At 53.9% G+C, this 16508-nt stretch overlaps 1 long non-coding RNA gene across 1 annotated transcript; it reads right to left on the bottom strand.

The window, feature by feature from the left end:
- Positions 1-9033: 9033 nt before the first annotated feature.
- LOC113934910 lies at positions 9034-16301 on the bottom strand. Its single transcript, XR_003523829.1, has 3 exons — positions 16179-16301; positions 15616-15878; positions 9034-10237 (listed from the first exon to the last, which is right to left on the bottom strand). It is a non-coding gene; the product is annotated as an uncharacterized LOC113934910 (long non-coding RNA).
- Positions 16302-16508: the final 207 nt, after the last annotated feature.

Here is a 16508-nt window from a genome sequence, read left to right as displayed (position 1 = left end):
CAAATTCCAGGCACCAGTCCCTAGGAGAGGAAAGGGCGCAGGCATGTTCCCCGTCAGTTCCTCTCAGCATCTCACTCTCGCCTCCCCGCTCTGCCCTTTCACTGCTGCCAGAGCGTTATGTATTGGGCAGAGCCCCCATCCCGGCTCCTGAGCGCCTCCAAGGGCAGGACCTGCCATGCCAGGCAGCCCTCCACCGGGTCCATACACCTGCTCCCCCCACACACGGTTAACCACAGCCAATCCACGCCTGTTCTCCATGGGCCTCCTTTTGCGGGGAGGACGCGGCGGCCGGGGGTGGGGGGGGGGGAAGTGTTATTTGGAATACGAAGAAGGAGCCAGTGTTGAAGACCTCCACCCAGCAAGCACTGACACAGTCTCAGGGGTCGTTCCAGAGAGCGAGGAGCATCCGATAAGACTTCATACTCAGAGCAGGCCTTTGCTAAGTACAGCGGGCAGCCCTGTGCGTGGGGGGGGTGCTTTTGAGGGTCCCAAGGATGACTTCTGCCCCACCCAGGCCCCTCAGCAACTCCCTGAGGCGAGAGACCCCACACATTCATAGCCATTTGTCCCTGCAAACACCAAAACCCCAGGAAGGGAACACATTAAGTTCTATCAGTCATTTTCCCTCTGATCTGAAGACCCTAGAATCTTCCTGCAGAGCTACTTTTTGATGGGCTGGGAAGGGAGACCAGGAGGACATGGAGAGACAGAGAAGGAAGAGGGAAGCAGCGTTTGTGGGAGACAAGAAGAACACAGGAGGGAAGAGATCCAAGGGAGGCCGTCCCAGGATGGGAAGGGAAGAAGAGCCTAAAGGTTAGCCCGACGCCCTCTGCAAGACTCTCTAGTGCTCAGAGCCCACAGTACAGAGCACAGCGAAGTGGCCATTCTGTGTGTTTGTGTGTGTGTGATCCCACAAAACCCCTAAAATGATCTGATGTTATTTTAACTTTTTTTTTTCCAGGATGAACAGATTGACATTCTGTGAATTTTTCCCCCTATCTAAACCCAGCCCTGATTTTTCTCTCTCCATCTGTGTTCCTTTGGCAGAAACTTGTACCAAAAGAATGAAGGAGTGAAGGGTCATTCTGGGAAGGACAGGATGTGGGCCAAGCTGGGAATGCACTTTTGCTGAAAGGGCCCAGCCACCGGCCACCCTGTGAAACATTAATGAGGGAGGGCTTTCGGGGCCCGGCCAGGGGAATGATGCATAGATCCATTTCTCACATGCTTGCTTTTATGCCAGGTTCACGGCAGCTCTGCATTGGGATTATTGTATAGTTTTGCTTCCTTTTATAAAATTTCAGCCCTGCCTTCCACACTGCATGCACTGTGCCGGGGTGGGGGTGGGGGGGTGGGAAGAGGGTCACATGAGCTTCCCAAGGCTGGAATTTGAACCCTGGTTGTCCCCACACATCTGGAGGCTGAGGGATAAATCCTACAAGTACACGTTTAACCACTGAATGCCTGGGTCGGCCCTGAAGACAGTGTCTGTGTGACACATCCCCCCCACCTGCCGCCAGAGAGTGGACCCTGGTTGATATAGCCCTTCTGGAAGGAACCTGTCTCCCCAACCAGGCGAAGCTGTCTCTGATCTATAGGGTTGTCCCTGGCAGGTGGAAGGGAGGCAGCTTCTCCAAGGCAGCTAGGAAAAGTAGAAAGAGCATGACCCGAGGAGTCCAGTTCTGTTCTGTCCTGTCCATGACCTTGAGCAAGTCACTTAATTTCTCTGAGCCCCCGGTTTACGTGTGTTTTAGAACATGACAGCAGCATTAAATGAAACCTGAGAATAGTTCGTGGCACCGACTCCTAAGGTGGCGGCCACTCATCTTACCTGCCGTGGCCTCTGCGTCCTCGTCCCTGAAGAGCTCATGATGCCAGTGGCTGAAGTGGGCCAGAGCGGGAAGGAGGGCATTCAGCCAAAGATCCTGAGCTGTCTGTGTGCCTTGCTTCCCCCAGCTGCTCCCCGGAGCCCTCAGGGATGCAAGGGTAGCCCACCGAGCAGTCTTTATGACTCTAAGTTATCCACGGAGCAGCCCGTGGCGGCCTGTCACCGCTGGAAAGGCCAAGTGGTGCTAATAGGAAGTGATGGTTGATCCCATTTAGTTGGAAACGTCGGGAAGGCAGGATTTAAAGGAGGCTCGCATTCCTGCAGCTCTTCTCCCGGGAACTCCGACGCAGGGGTGAGAGACGTGGTCTGTAAAGCAGCAGGGCCTTGCGATTTGGGGAGGCACAGAGGTGGGGGTGGCAGGCCCCGTGCGGTTCCTCCCTGTCACCGAGGATTATGCTATTTTTGTCTACCTTCTATTCAGACTGAGACAGGGGATACTGGGGAGGACGGAAGGTGCTCTCTGGCCGAGACGTAGCCTTCACAGAGAGGCAGAAGAGGTGCATAGTCTCTGTGCCACTTCTCCGGGGAAACCCAAGCAGGGACAGGGGTGTTTGGCTAGTCCTGAGTTTTGGCAGTGTGCTGCCTGGACCGCTGAAATGTTCCACTGCTCATTAACAGATTGGGGAGCACAAGATTCAATAGTGTCACTGTCATTCGCTGGCTTAAATGGAGGATGGTGTTGTTCATGATTTCCTGGACCCAGCAAGGCCTCTCTGGGGCACCTCGGAGATTTGGTGTCATTTTCGGTCCAAGATGGGGAGGACCACTGGCTTGCTCTAGGATCCCAAGCATTTGTCGAAGGATGACCCTGCTGGTGCAGCCCCCAGAGCCAAACCTCCCTACGAGATGCGTGCCAGGACACAACTCAGGCCAGGCTCAACTTTCCCCACCCATGGCCCCCCACCTAGATAAGCTGGTAGGAATCACTTGGTTTCTCAAGGAGCAGCCCCCTGGGGCCCAGCTCAGGAGCTCTTGCCCACTGGCAAGTGGGGCCAAGCAGACCAAAGAGAGAAAGGAAGGCCACTTCTCCAGGGCATGGACCATGACCAATATCCTGGCATCTCCCGTTCATTCGGATGTCTTGTCCCCTTGGGACGGGGACACATGTTTGCTTCTAGCCCAGGGCCTGGTACACTCTGAGTGTGCATTTCGTTACAGAGAATTAGATATATAGCAAAATCCCTGGCACAGGATCATTCAGCCTAGATGGGTATCTGCGTCTGTTCAGGCTGCTATAACAGAATACCACAGACTGAGTGACATAAACAACAGAAAACTATTTCTCACAGGTCTGGAGACTGGGAGGTCCAAGATCAAAGCACCGGCAAATTCCATGTCTGGTGAAGGCCTGCCTCCTGGTCCACAGACAGCGGCCATCTCACTGTGTCCTCCCATAACAGGAGAGATGAGAGAGCTCCCTGGGGTCCTTTTTATAAGGGCACTAATCCCATTCGGGAGGGTTCCACCCTCATGACCTGATCACCTCCCGAAGGCCCCAGCTTCTAATACCATCACTTTGGGGGTTAGGACTCCAACATATGAATTTGGGGGGACAATATTCAATCCATGGCACCTTGTATGGCAGATATGCTAATACTTGTTGTATATTAGAACACACAGAAGGAAGGTGTCTATTACCACAATGCACAGTTGTACCATAGTAGACACAAAAGGGACATGAGTGGAAAAGAATAGATTCAGGAAGGTCAAGTAACCTGCCCCAAGCTGCATCTAGTCACTTTCAGTATAAACAGAAAAGATTATCCAGGTTCCCTGCACTTGAGGCCAGTGATGTTTCTGCCCCATCCTGTACTCCATGGTCCCACATGAAATGAAGGGCTACCAGGAAAGGCAGCCCAGAGTGATGGAAAGTTCTGAGCATCGAAGCCGGAGAATTCTGGGTGTGAGTGCTTTTCCTGACTCTTCAGGACTATGCAGGCTCATCCCTGAAATGGGCACAGTGTTGGAGAGGCTTTGTTGAAAGGATCCATTGAAAGAATTAAGGAGTGCCTAAATCCTCTGCGCCTCAGTTTCCACATCTGTGAAATGGGAACAGTAGAGTCCCCCTAAGTTGTGCCTGTAAGGGGGGGAGCCCATGAGAGGGGACACAGAATGCACCCAGCAGAGTGTCCTGCCCAGAGTGGCTGCTCAACAAACTCATCGTTCGCCAGACTGTCAGTTACAGAAAAAGCCACATCTTGCAGAAATGAAGGTGAGAGAGAGGCAGGTCTGACGGAGAACAGGTCTGAGAGCCCCGAGGAGAAAGATCTCTAGGAGGTGAAGCATGACCTTGCAGAAGGGCTCGCCGGGGAAGTGCTTGGCGAGGTGAATGGCTGGCGTTTAGCTGAGCCAGGTATTCTGGGCCTCGCTCTCTGGGCCCTCTTGGCCTGGGAAGAGTGCCCTGCGTGTGGGCTGCCAGCGCTCTGAGGCCCTCGTAATTACTTAGCCATTTGCTAGCATCCGAGACACCCAGGGTGCACTTCAGCCATCAATTAGCTCTGCTCACGGCCCCCCTGTGAGGTCCAGTGGTGTCAGGACTCCCATTTTTCAGCCGAGGAAACTAAGGTGTAAACAGGTTAAGCAACCGGCCCAAGGTCACACCTTGAGTCAAGCGGTCACAAGGCACCGAGGCCGCGTCCTCGCTGGCTCCCTGGCCTGTCCTTAGCCCACTGGCCCATGCCGCTGCCCATAAAATCCGCCGTTTATATCTCGTCAGGAAGCCAGGGAGTGCACCCGGGACTTTAGGAGCTGTACAGAAAGGCCATTCAGCTGATTTCCAAGGCACTGTAGGGTTTTTAAGGAAATGTTTAACCCCTTGCTTAGAGAGGTCGATGGGGGGGGGGGGGGGGGCAACGTGACCTGAGTTAGCAGTTTCTTCGCTGGGCGGCCAGTGCTGCCTCCCACACCACAGCTGGTGGCAGGGGTCTGGGTTTTCTTTCTGCTTGCTCCAGGAGACGCCCGTGCTGGCACCTTCTGGGGACCACGAAGAGCATCTTTCGGGAGATGCTGAGATGTGAACACAGAGCACAGGCCTCGCTCCAGCAGGTCCGCAGCCCCAGGACCTGCCCAAGGGCTCCCATGGGGCCGGGAAGGCTGCTGAGTTAGAACGGCTCCCACAGTGAGCAAGGAGCGGGCGGGCGGAGGTGGGCAGGGGGAGCCCTCTGTTGCCTCGTGATCCGCCTGGCCACACAGAGCCCCCCGGCCCCAACCATACCCCTCTCCGACTTTCCCACGTTCTAGACCTTCTCTCTCCCAAGAGCACTGGCCCATGTCCTTGCTTCCCCGGGCCCTTCTTAGTCACCTGCCCTATTCTCAGCTCCTCCCTCTCCCTCGGCACCCTTTCCCTAAATCCAATCACCCACCCCCTAAAATATCTCACAAGTATTTCTGGAATCTCCATTTGGACAGCTCCGCCCCAGGCTCACCCAAACCATTATATAACCTCCTCACTGGGCTTCCGGTTGCACTCCCCGCTCCTCAAACCTGTCATCACAGAGCACCCAGAATACCTCACCCTTAATTTCTTATTCTCTTTCTTAAAAACCCTTCATCCTTAGTGCCTGGGAGGAAGTCCAAGCTCCCTAGTACAGCGTCCAGGGCCCAGCACCCTTTCCTGCCTCTCCCCACCTCGCACCCCTTTTGCTTTTGATGTTCCACTCCCAGCACACCCCATACTTGTCCCCTGAGCCCGATTCCAGAAGAGCCTCTTCCGCCTGCCCTCGCCGGCTGAGCCTTAGCCATCCTCATGGCTGCACTCAAGCTGGGAGACCGTCCCAGCCCCTCCAGCTGGCTGAGTGGCTGTCCTCAGCCCCCACGGCCCTCTGTGCATGTGGTCCCAGCACCCCACAGATACCGAAACTTTATTAAGCTTAAATCAGCCAGCATGATCTGATTCTAGGGATGTTTCTAATGGCCGATAATTTGCACACGAGAAGGAAGAGTATAACGGATTCCAGCTAGGCTCTCCTACTCAACAAAATAAACTTGGGTGTACAAACCTGATAGAATCTAGCCAGCTCTCAATTTTCTGTTGAAATAGCAGACAAGTCACACAGCCTCTCCGGACTTTAGTTTCTTTTACGGTAAATCAAAGGATTTGAACAGGACCTGTGGGAAGCCCGGATGAGGGGCCTTGGTCCTACTACTGGGGTGAGGGAAGCCCAGCAGGTAAGGGTCCAGGTCCCCCAACATACATCCTTCGGTCAGGGAAATTCTACTCTTATTTGTTTTATCAGTGGGACTTCGACATAAGGACTCATTTGAACAAAAGATCTTGCGGCTAGTGAAAACTAAGAAAACCACTTACTCTATGTCAGTGCCAAGTGGGGGCATTTGGGGTAGACCCAGGGTGTCTCTCCGCACCCCTCCAACCTCGCTCGTGGCCTCAAAGAGTGAGGCTCCTTGAATATAAGCAGGCAGTGTTAAGTCGGGCATCTCTCAGTCCAATAAGGGGCCCGAAGAAGCTTCTCTTTCCTTGTGACCTTTGAGAATCCCCGGGGACCTCAGGCGCCAAAGGCTACGCTGGGCAGAAAAGTTCAGGCTGTCAGCCGAGCATCTGGGTTGGTGAGGCTGTAATTACAGAGAGCGCAGAGAGCCAGCAGGGCACTAGGGAGGAAGGGAAGGGGTTCCGTGGCACTAGGAGGACATCGCTCCAAGCCCAGGGCAACCTCCAGCACCGTTAGCTTCCACCTCTCGGGGGCTGGTCACAGGGGGACTAGGGAAGACACCAGAGTTCCAGACCCCCATTTGTACAGAACCCAACGGAGCCATTTCCGGGCACTCACAGGTGCAAATACCTTGTTCCAGGTACAAATGGGCATGTTCAGGGTGGAGTGAGGGATGTGGGGAGAAGCGCAGCCTCTTCCTGGAAGGGGGACCCCCACGCTCCACCTCCTGGGCGTGAGTCACAGCCTTCCTGCTCTCTCCTGGCCGTGTCTGTGGCACGCCTGGGACCAGCCCCACATTCCCTGGGTCTGGAAGGGCATAGACGAGAGAATCAGACATGCTCGGATTTAAACCCCCCTACCACTCTGCCGGATCTGAAACCTTTGTGAGGCAAGTGCACCTCTTTGATCCTCAGGGCGTTAGCCCCGTAAAATGAGGCTGGGTCAGGTAAACTAATCCGTACTTCAGTTTTCTCATACATAAGAGGAGAAATAAACACAATACCAATATCCCTGTTTGTAAGAAGATAATACATGGAAAGAAAACACTTAGGACGTGCCTGATTCCAATAAGTTAAATTATGAGGCTGCTGATCTGAGCCTTCTCCACCGATGTTGGCCAGCGGTGTGGCGCGTTCTTCTCCCCCCGAGACCTCCCCCCCCGCCCCCGCCGAATTCAGCCCAGTGCTGGGACACTGAAAAGCTGTCTGTCCTCATTCCTTATTCTCCCCTTTCCTCTCTCCCTTCTGCCCTGTCACCCAAGGGCGGACAGCCTGGGGTGCTCCCCCAAGTGCATTTGCAGACTTTCTGGAACAACCCTCCCCACAGTCCTCCTTGGGGACCCTGGGGTTAGAACAGCGCCGGGCTGAGGGCCAGCCTCCCACCCAAACTCAACGTCAAGTTTGAGCAGCCACTTGGTGAGAGCCAGGCCACCTCTCAAGGCAGCCCACGGGGTCAGCCAGACCTCCACGGTGCCTAAAGCCGTGAGCTGTGCGGCACCCAGGGAGGATGCACTGAGCCGCCCTCCAGAACCTTCCTGAGCGCTTTCCTTTGCTTCCTGGTGGGTCAGGGCTAGGCTCGCGATCTAGGCGCTACACCCTGGCCCAACCTGACCTGTGGCTTCCCAGTTGGCAGCTCCGGGGTCCGAAGCCCCAGGTGTTTGGAGGTCAATGCCCACAGAGCCTTGGGATACTGCTAAGCTTACATAGACCCTGAGCTGGCCTTTCCCAGGCTTTCCTCTGAAAACACACCTGTCATCTTTACCAAGCTTCTCTATGAGCCAGGTGACATGCAAAGATCATATCGTGCAGAGCTGTCACCTTTATTCTAGTTGGTTTGTTTATAGTCCAAAGGCTGAGGGAGGATGGGGGTGGGAGGTGGTGGCCAGAAGGAGGGGGCCTGGTTAGAGGCAGATGCCAGATTACACTGCCCCCAGGGCAGGGCCACTCAGGAAAGAGAGGGCCTGGGCCACTTCCCTCCCGGAGCTTCCGGCATATTAAAAAAAAAGAAAGACCAAAGCAGAGTTTCAAAATCTGTTCTATTTTAGTGTTTACTTTTGAGAAAACACTCTTGACGCGTGGCGCACAAATACAATGCAGCATAATTGTGTAGTTTGCAACGCAGTTACAGGATTTATTCTAAAAATTGCTTATCAGTTGATAGGGCACTATATTCGGCATAATATAGTCAATGGGGTGCAACTCTAAAATAGTATAATGAATATTTCTTCCAGGTCGGCCAGGACAGCTCTGTGGTTGCATATCCAGTCTTGTAGATAATAAGCAGGTCTTCAGCCGGGGGCCTCTCGGAAAGGCCCTAGTATGGGGCCAGGATGCTGGCTGATGGAGAGGGAGTCGGGACACAAGGGCATGTGTGTTTAATGAGATCAGAAGGACATCTGGGAAGGTGAGCTAGCCCACCCACCACCCACCCCAGAAACTGCCCCACACCACTTGTTTTCATGAGGCTGCTACCTCCCCCGTGGCTCAGCTGTGTGATCTGGACCAGTTGCTTGCTCTCTCTGTGCCCTGGACTTCCTCAACTGGAATCAATAAGAGTTATGAGTGCATACTATTTGGGGGTTGTTGTGAGCACCAGATGACATAATACAGAAGTGTGCTTGGAACGGCACCTGGTAATAGTTACTATTACTAGGTTTAGCCAGGAGTGCGGGCCTATTATTGCCAAATCTCACTTTGTTATGAGAAGCCAAAAATCCAGGATTTTCATGTGAATTTTTTGATTTTTGAAGCACTGGCTCTTTTTTAAGCACTGTGCAGGTTAAACAGACTAGGTCTGCCGCCTGATGGGCCCACATCTGGTCTGCGGCCTTGGGTTTCACACCAGCCTCCCTTGGGCTGCGATCAGGAGCCCCCCACTGCTCCCGCCCGCCCTCGCCTCAGCATGTGTCTGCAGGAGAAGTGGGGAAGGCGGCAGTGAGGAGGGAGGAAAAATGGAAAGCCCATGCATCTGGATGGCGATTTCTCCCGTTCAAAACGTTGATCGGCCAGCCCGAGTGATGTATTGAGTTCGTTTCTGTGGGTAATTGTTTAAATGTTATAGCAGCTTTAACATGTCGTCTGTTAAAACGTATTGGTGAGGCAGCCATTCCAAACTTGTAATGTGGGTAATATTTAGATGATTTACTAGGTGAGGTGCAGTTTCTGATTCAATCAGAGTTGCATTTGATTCAATAGGTGATGCATCTAATCCGACTGGGAGCCCATCGAATCTAGAGGTGATGTGTTTGATTCACGGGCTGATGTACCTGATTTAGAAGGTGATGGATCTAGTCCACACTGAAGGATTCCAATTCCCCCATGCCGGGTATTTGCTTCAAAGCGTGATGTATGAGTTTTAATAATCAGACCCGCTTTGGGGATGGTGAGGGCACCAGCTCCTCCCACTGCCTGGCATGTCTGTGGCTGCAGCCGGCTCCTTGCAGAGCCTGTAGGACCAGAGGGGCTAAGTAGGGGCAAAACCCCATTCCCCAGGTATGACCTGATCCTCCACACGTCCTGTCTCTGCCATTCTTCTAAGACCCATAGATGGTCTTCTGCCTATCTGTCTAATTGTCGAGAGGTCCGCAGTTAGAGCTATTGTGTTGACAATCTGGTTCCTTACTTGTGGGGGGCCTTCGGGGATGCACCTGTCAATTGAGAGATTCTCATCCTCTGTAGTTCTGCCTGACGCTTGCCCGACACTTCATGGGGTGCCGGTGCAGCCTTCCTGAGCCAGCCATGTCTCTGCTCAATGTTTAAGGGATTGGATTTTCATGCTCCAATTAGGGACATAGGGAAGGGTTCTCCTGAACTACATTTCAGCCCCTACCCCATTATCCTTCCTTCCCTACCGTGACTGGCAATGACCTCCCGAGAGAGGAGATGCTTCTGTTGCGTTCTCTCTTCTGCCCAGAATGCCCTTCTCACTCTTCCTCAGCATGGCAGAAAGCTGTGCCTCCTGTCCAGAGTCCCTGCCTTCTGTAACCCCACATAACAGAAGCCACTCCAGCCCCACACCCCAGCTTGGCCCCAGACGAGGCCTTCCCTCATTTTCCATGTCTCCGGGCCACATCTCCATGAAAACACTTGTCACATAAGTTGCCTTTGGCAGAGAGGTCTGTCTCTTCCTCACGCTGCTGTCCCCAGCACCCGGGTCAGCACCTGAGAGATGGCCGACATGGAACCTTCGAGGAGGGGTTAGAGTGAATCGTTAATGATAATCAATAATAATAATAATAATAATAATAGCTCACATGTATTGAGCTCCAGGTATGTTCTAAGTGCAGAGAGGCCTGAGATGTTACAGATCCCTGCCATGTATGATAAGAACTATCATTACCTCCACTTGTGCAGATGGAGAAACAGAGGCTCAGTGAGGTAAATGATCTCCCCAGGGTTACACATCAGCAGAAGTGGATTGGAAGCTAGGTCTCTTGGATCCAAAAGCCAAGCCCTTAACGGTCACATTATTATCTGGCCTCCCAGGACCAGACAAGCTGCCCCCTCTGAGCCCAGCACAGGGAGACTGGGGTCTCCCTGTGGACATGTAGAGGTGCCCTCAGGGAGACAGAGCGATGACACAAGGCACAACAACCTGATCGGTAAACTGAGGCACAGGGGGCCTTAGAAGGAGGAGAAATTAAGGAAGGCTTCCTGGAGGAAGAGAAGAAGAGAAGTGTGGCCATCAGCTCTGCTGATGCTCATTCTCAGCTGCTCTTGGCCCAGCGCTTGGTCCTCAGGCTCCCCGAAGCACAGGTGAGTCAGTGAGGCTGAATTGGCAGCAACTAGTCTTTTGGGTAATGGTTCCCCACCAGAGCTCTGTGTGGTCAAAAGTTGGGCCTGGGCCGGTGCTTCAGACAGGGATCTCACCCCCGCCCAGAAGAGACTAGCCAGCGCACCATCTTCCGGGAGGGAGATGTTGAGCCCGAGCTCAGGTGAGTCCTGGATATTCCTGTGACACCGGGGTGGCCCTGATCCCACTTCTCTCCCAGCATGTAACCCATAGCTCTTCTTCCCTCACTCTTGTCACTGCCTTGCTTCCCCAGAACCCTGGTCCACCTTCAGCGGGGAGGTCCTCTGGGGCATGCTCTTACCAGGGCAGCGGAGTTTCCGGAAGACAGCTTGGGCCGTGTATACGCTGCCCAGGATCAGGTGGAGGGGAATGCCACAGGGGGCGGGGCCCAAGGCAGGGATCTGCTTCAAAGGGACCTGAACCACCCCCTGCCCAGGCCCACACAGCCTGTCCTCCTGAGCCAGCCCTCCAGGCTGTGGCCCAGGAGTCTGCATGTAACAAGCCCTCCGCTGGAATGTGACAGCAACCGCGCTGGGCCGTGTGGGGGGCACCAGGCAGGGGGCAGCCGGGGCCTGGGCCATCCCTCCAGTTCTCTGCTGTGCCTACCGCTCAGCTCCCCTGTTCTCTCCACCCAGAATCCCAAGAAAGCAAATCTGCAGGTTCAGGGCAGTGTATGGATCGGCCCCTCTGGGGAAAGAGGACGCTGCCGGTACCACCGGCTGTAGGTCAGAGCTCAGGGAGGCCATAATGCACGCCTGGCCACACGCTGGGCGCCCGCTATGCCCACATCCTTGATCCCATCTGATGACCTCAGTCCCATTTTACAGGGAGCAAACTGAGGCTTGGAGAGGCCAGGGGGCTTACCCAGGGCCAGGTAGCAAGTACTTGAAGAAATGAAGGTGGGAGTGATATCTGCCCTCTCCTTCCATGTCTCTCTCCATCTCTCGCTAATGGTGGGTCACCAGGCCCCCTGTCAGGCTGGTGTGGGAGATAGTTGGCTCAAGTACATCTTTTGTGTCCTCTGGTCTTACCACCCTGGCAGAGGCACACTCCAGTGTACGGTTGCTGATGGGCCAGACAGGCTGAGTCCGTGGAGGCTGCATGCTGAACCGCTGCTACTCCCCCAAGAGGCCTCCGTGGCCCTGACTGCCCATAGTTTCCCAGGCTGTGCCGCAAGTGGGGGGTCCTCGGACCCAGACAAAGGAATAGCTCAGCCTTGCAAATGACTTCAAAAATGGGGCCGCGGGGATTCCCCTTGGCTGACACGCTCTGCCCTGGCCCAGGCTTCATCTCCCAGAGGCATCCCCTGGCCCCTGTCAGCCAGCTGTGTCTCCCACCGCTGCCCACACCCAAGCCCTAACCACACAGACGTGGCTACTCAGCCCAGAATTCCCCGTCACACCCCTTCCCACGCAGGGAGGGGCAGGCGGCAGGGACAGGGGCAGCAGGGACTGTGGGGGCTGACTCAGCACTGACATCAGACATGGATCACAGACCCTCCCTGGGCACCCCCCGTGGACCAAGGCCCTCATGAGCCGAGCAAGGTGTTCATGTGGGACTTGCCCACCATTCCTATCTCAGATGAGACCTCAAGTCCAACACCGAGGGTGTTAATGCTAGCAAGGGGGCATCAGGCCTTCTATGCAGAACCTGTGAGGGGCGACCACAAAAGACACAGCACCCATTGGCCTAGCAGTCTTCCATTTGGGTGCCCTGGGGACTCAGGGAGACATTCCCAAGAACACACAGGCACAGACAGCCTTGAAGACATCTTTCCAGCCCCTCTCTTTTGGCATTCTTTCCAAAACTAAAGTGTCTGAGCACACACTGGTGGTTTCCAGTTTTCCCACTAGAACAAATAAAGGCCTTGCCCATCCCAAACCCTGGCTGTGGGGCATCTCCCTGGGATATAAAATCCTCACGGCACCAAATGCAGGACTACAGGGAAGAGCCCAGTAAAAATCCAAGCCAGGGATATTTCATATAAGTAACAAACCACCACAAACCACCTCCTGCCTACCTACCTGTCTATCTTGGGATGAGAATGCAGGGGTTTATGGGGCACCTGGGTGGCTCAGTCAGTTAAGTCAGGTCATGATCCCAGGGTGCTGGGATCGAGCCCCGCATCGGGCTCCCTGCTCAGTGGGAAGCCTGCTTCTCCCTCTCCTTCTGCTCCTCCCACCTGCCTGTGTTCTCTCTCTTTCAAATAAATAAATAAAATCTAAAATTAAAAAAAAGAATGCAGGGGTTTCCAGTACATATTAACTTTTATATTATGTTAATATAATATTTTCACTTTTTCAAGTGAAATCAGAATTCTCCATTTTTAAAAAAAGTTCCGACTTAAGTCTTTGGTTTTGCCAAGTTAAGTTAAACGGCAGCTGTGTTGCCTCCATTGGATGACCAAAACCGGCAACTTCAAGATCTCGGTGAAAAATCTATAAAGTGCATATGTCATGTTCAGTACACCAGAAATCTCATCCTTTGGAACTGTTTAAACTTATGTAAAATTTTAGATGTCAATTTTAAATGTTTAGTAGTAAAAGCATTTAAAATGCTTAAAGATGTTTGAAAGGCTACACAGTTTTCCAAAATCCTTTTAGGAAGTAGTCAAACAAGATAGTTTGAGGACCATTCTCTCAGTCCACCCCCTCCTCTAAAGCACAGAGGAGGACCGATCAGCAGAGACTGGAGCAGAGAACGTCCAATGTTGTCAACAAGTCTGCTCATCTGCTCCCTTTCAAGGCGAGGAGAAAGGGGGCCTTCGGGAGGACCATGCTTACAGAACAGGTGTGTTTCCCATGAGAAGACAGTGAACTCACCCTTCTGGCCAGAGGCTCAGTGAGCTACAGAAATCTGAGTCATGGTGACACCAATAACTGGGGCCCTTCAGGAAGGGACTCCTTGAGAGAGCCTGACCTGAAGCACCGGAGAGGGAGACACTGGGTGGATCCCTGAAGCTCGTCTGGAGAAGTCTGAAGGCAAGCGGCCGGATGACCACAGCCTGATGCGGGAGACTGAGAAGGTGACAGTGGGTACAAGGCGAAGAAAGGACAAGCCATTGTCTGTGGGCCAAGTGGACCTACGGCAGGCAGCAGGTTGGGTTCTGTCTTGACAGGGTCTCCAGCCAAGCCAGCTCCCTGGCAGAGCTAAGGCAACTCCAGCAGAAAGAGGTTGGAAGTTGGCCCATAGGGTGCGCCAAAGAATGGAGGTCGAGCGGGGCTGGCCATAAGCTGTCGGCTAGAGATGGTGTCTCCCATGCCAAGTAAAAGCACAGCAGGCGAACCCTAGGAGGACCCACAAATGCTCATTAGAAGGAAATGAGCCAGTATTTGTGTGCGTACCAGGATCCCCCGTGCCAGATGGCAATAGATCAGGAGAGAAAGACTTCTGTCCTCTGTCACCCTTCTTCCTCTGCTCCAACCCCAAGGCCCCAGAAGCTGCACATGGAAGCTAAACACAGCCTCTTCCCCTGAGATGGGGCTCAGCTGGGACAGGGAGACCTTAAATTGGATGAGAGAGTGAAACTCTGGGATTAGACTGGACTGGACTTTTTTCTTTTTAAGATTTTTTTTTTTTTGAGAGAGGGAGAGAAAGCGAGCGTGAGTGGGGGGAGGGGCAGAGGGAGAGGGAGAAGCAGACTCCCCACTCAGCAGGGAGCCAGACATGGTCCTCAATCCCAGGACCCTGGGATCATGACCTGAGCCGAAGGCAGAAGCTTAACTGACTGAGCCACCCAGGCGCCCCTGGCCTGGACACATTTTGAAGTTGTTTGGTAATCACAGAAAATGACAATGAAATCCACCAAAGCTGAGAGGCTGCCCAGGGTACGGGCAGGGCAGACAGAGGTAAACTGTGCGGAGGCCTGTTTGATCTTTTGCTCTGCTAGCCTCCCATCGAGTCCGACCTTACGACGCAGCCAGAGGGGGCCATCAAAGCCTGGCTGCTCCTGCATGGACTGTAGAGAAAGCACCACGGGAGACAAGACCCTGTGAGTGACGTCAGCCGCAGGAGCAGGCCAGGGGATCAGCACGGGAGGAGGATGGTGGGGCAGGGGAGAGCAGTCTGCCCCATCTCCGTTCTTCTCTCCAGAGCCAGCACATCACAGATACACACACACACACACACACACACACACACACACACACACACGCATCCGTACCATCCTGGGCACACGCACACTACAGGTGGCGCTTGGTTCAGCTACAAAAGTCTGGGGGAAGAAGCAAAGCCAAGCATGGTTTGTTATTGTGGGCCCTCACTCACCAGACATGTCCATTTTTAGAAAAGGCATCCAATGATGGGGAGGAAAATAGCCTGGGCACATCTCAGCCCCCCTGGAAGGCTGGGGCACAGGTGGCTGGTGAGTCTTGCCTCTGACCCTCTCCCTCGAGCATGTGAACCCTGAAACTTCGTGCCCCTCAGCACTCTCTTCCTCCCAAGAGAGGAGGCCACTGCAGGTCAGGAGCATTTAGGGTCATGTGGTCTCATTGGCCTGGCGACACCCAGTGGCCCATGATCCCGTGGGTCCCCTAGGGTCCTGCCCTGTCCCATCATCTGTCTGCCATGTGGAAGGAATGCCTGCTCCCTTAATCAGGACTCAATCCGTTCTAGGCAGGAGAGTCTCCTGATAGGGAAGGGCAGCTGATCAAGTGACCAGCACTGTCCCTGCATTTGACCTTCTCCTGGGTTCGCTCCCCTTCCCATCAGCTTGTCAACCCCAGGGGAATGCTGTTCTGATTGCTCTGGTCTATGCTTAAACAAAAGTACCTGGGTTGTCTGGAATGATCCCGGCGCTCACTTCAGATAGCTGAGGCAATGATCTTGCAGGCACCAAGGGCCCCGAATCTGCCAGTGGGGAGGGCCTGTGGCTGAGCTCAGCTGTCCTCAGTCACAAGGTCTCAAGGGCTCCAGGTCCTAGGAGCTGATGTCCCCAGACAGCTCTGGTAAATGCTGGCCCCCGAGGCCAATCTGCCTTGTACTCAAGTGGTCTGATTGCTGCCCCCAGTGATAAGGTTCCTCTCTTGCGTGTTCTATAAGAAGGAAGGATCCTCAGGAAGGGCCGACTTGCCACATGGCAGTGAGCACCTCACCAGCCCAGGACACCACCCCATAGGCACAGTGGGAGAACGAGGACCCCTGCTTTTGCTGGCCTTAAAATTTCCCCTTTCCCATAAAACCTCTTGCTTAGCCCCTGTATTGTGACATCTGGCCCCACCCTGGTGCATGAGAGGTGGTGCCCGCCAACAGGCCGATGGTATTAGTCAGCTCAGGCTGCCATAACAAGATACCACAGGCTGGGTGCCCCACACCGCAGAAGTTCATTTTCTCACAGTCCTGGAGGCTGGAAGTCCAAGATCAGGGTGCCAGCAGAGCTGGTTGCTGGTGAGAGCCCTCTTCCTGGCTGGCTGACGGCCACCTTCTTGGTGTGTCCTCACATGATCTCTTCTCCGTGGTGGGTGGAGAGAGTGGTCTCTGGCATCTCTTCTTATAAGGACACCAGCCCATTGCATTAGGCCCTACCTACCCTTGTGATGTCATTGAATCTTAATCACCTCCTTGCGGGCCCATTTCTAAATATCATTACATTGAGGATTAAGGCTTTGAAGTATGAATTTGGGGGAAAGGAGGGCTCAGTTTGGTCCGTAATACCAACCTTGCCT

This window comes from Zalophus californianus, chromosome 13 (assembly GCF_009762305.2).
Source record: "Zalophus californianus isolate mZalCal1 chromosome 13, mZalCal1.pri.v2, whole genome shotgun sequence".
NCBI classification, from domain to species: domain Eukaryota; kingdom Metazoa; phylum Chordata; class Mammalia; order Carnivora; family Otariidae; genus Zalophus; species Zalophus californianus.
Note: the sequence above shows the minus strand (reverse complement) of the source record. Positions and strands in the feature narration are given on the sequence as shown.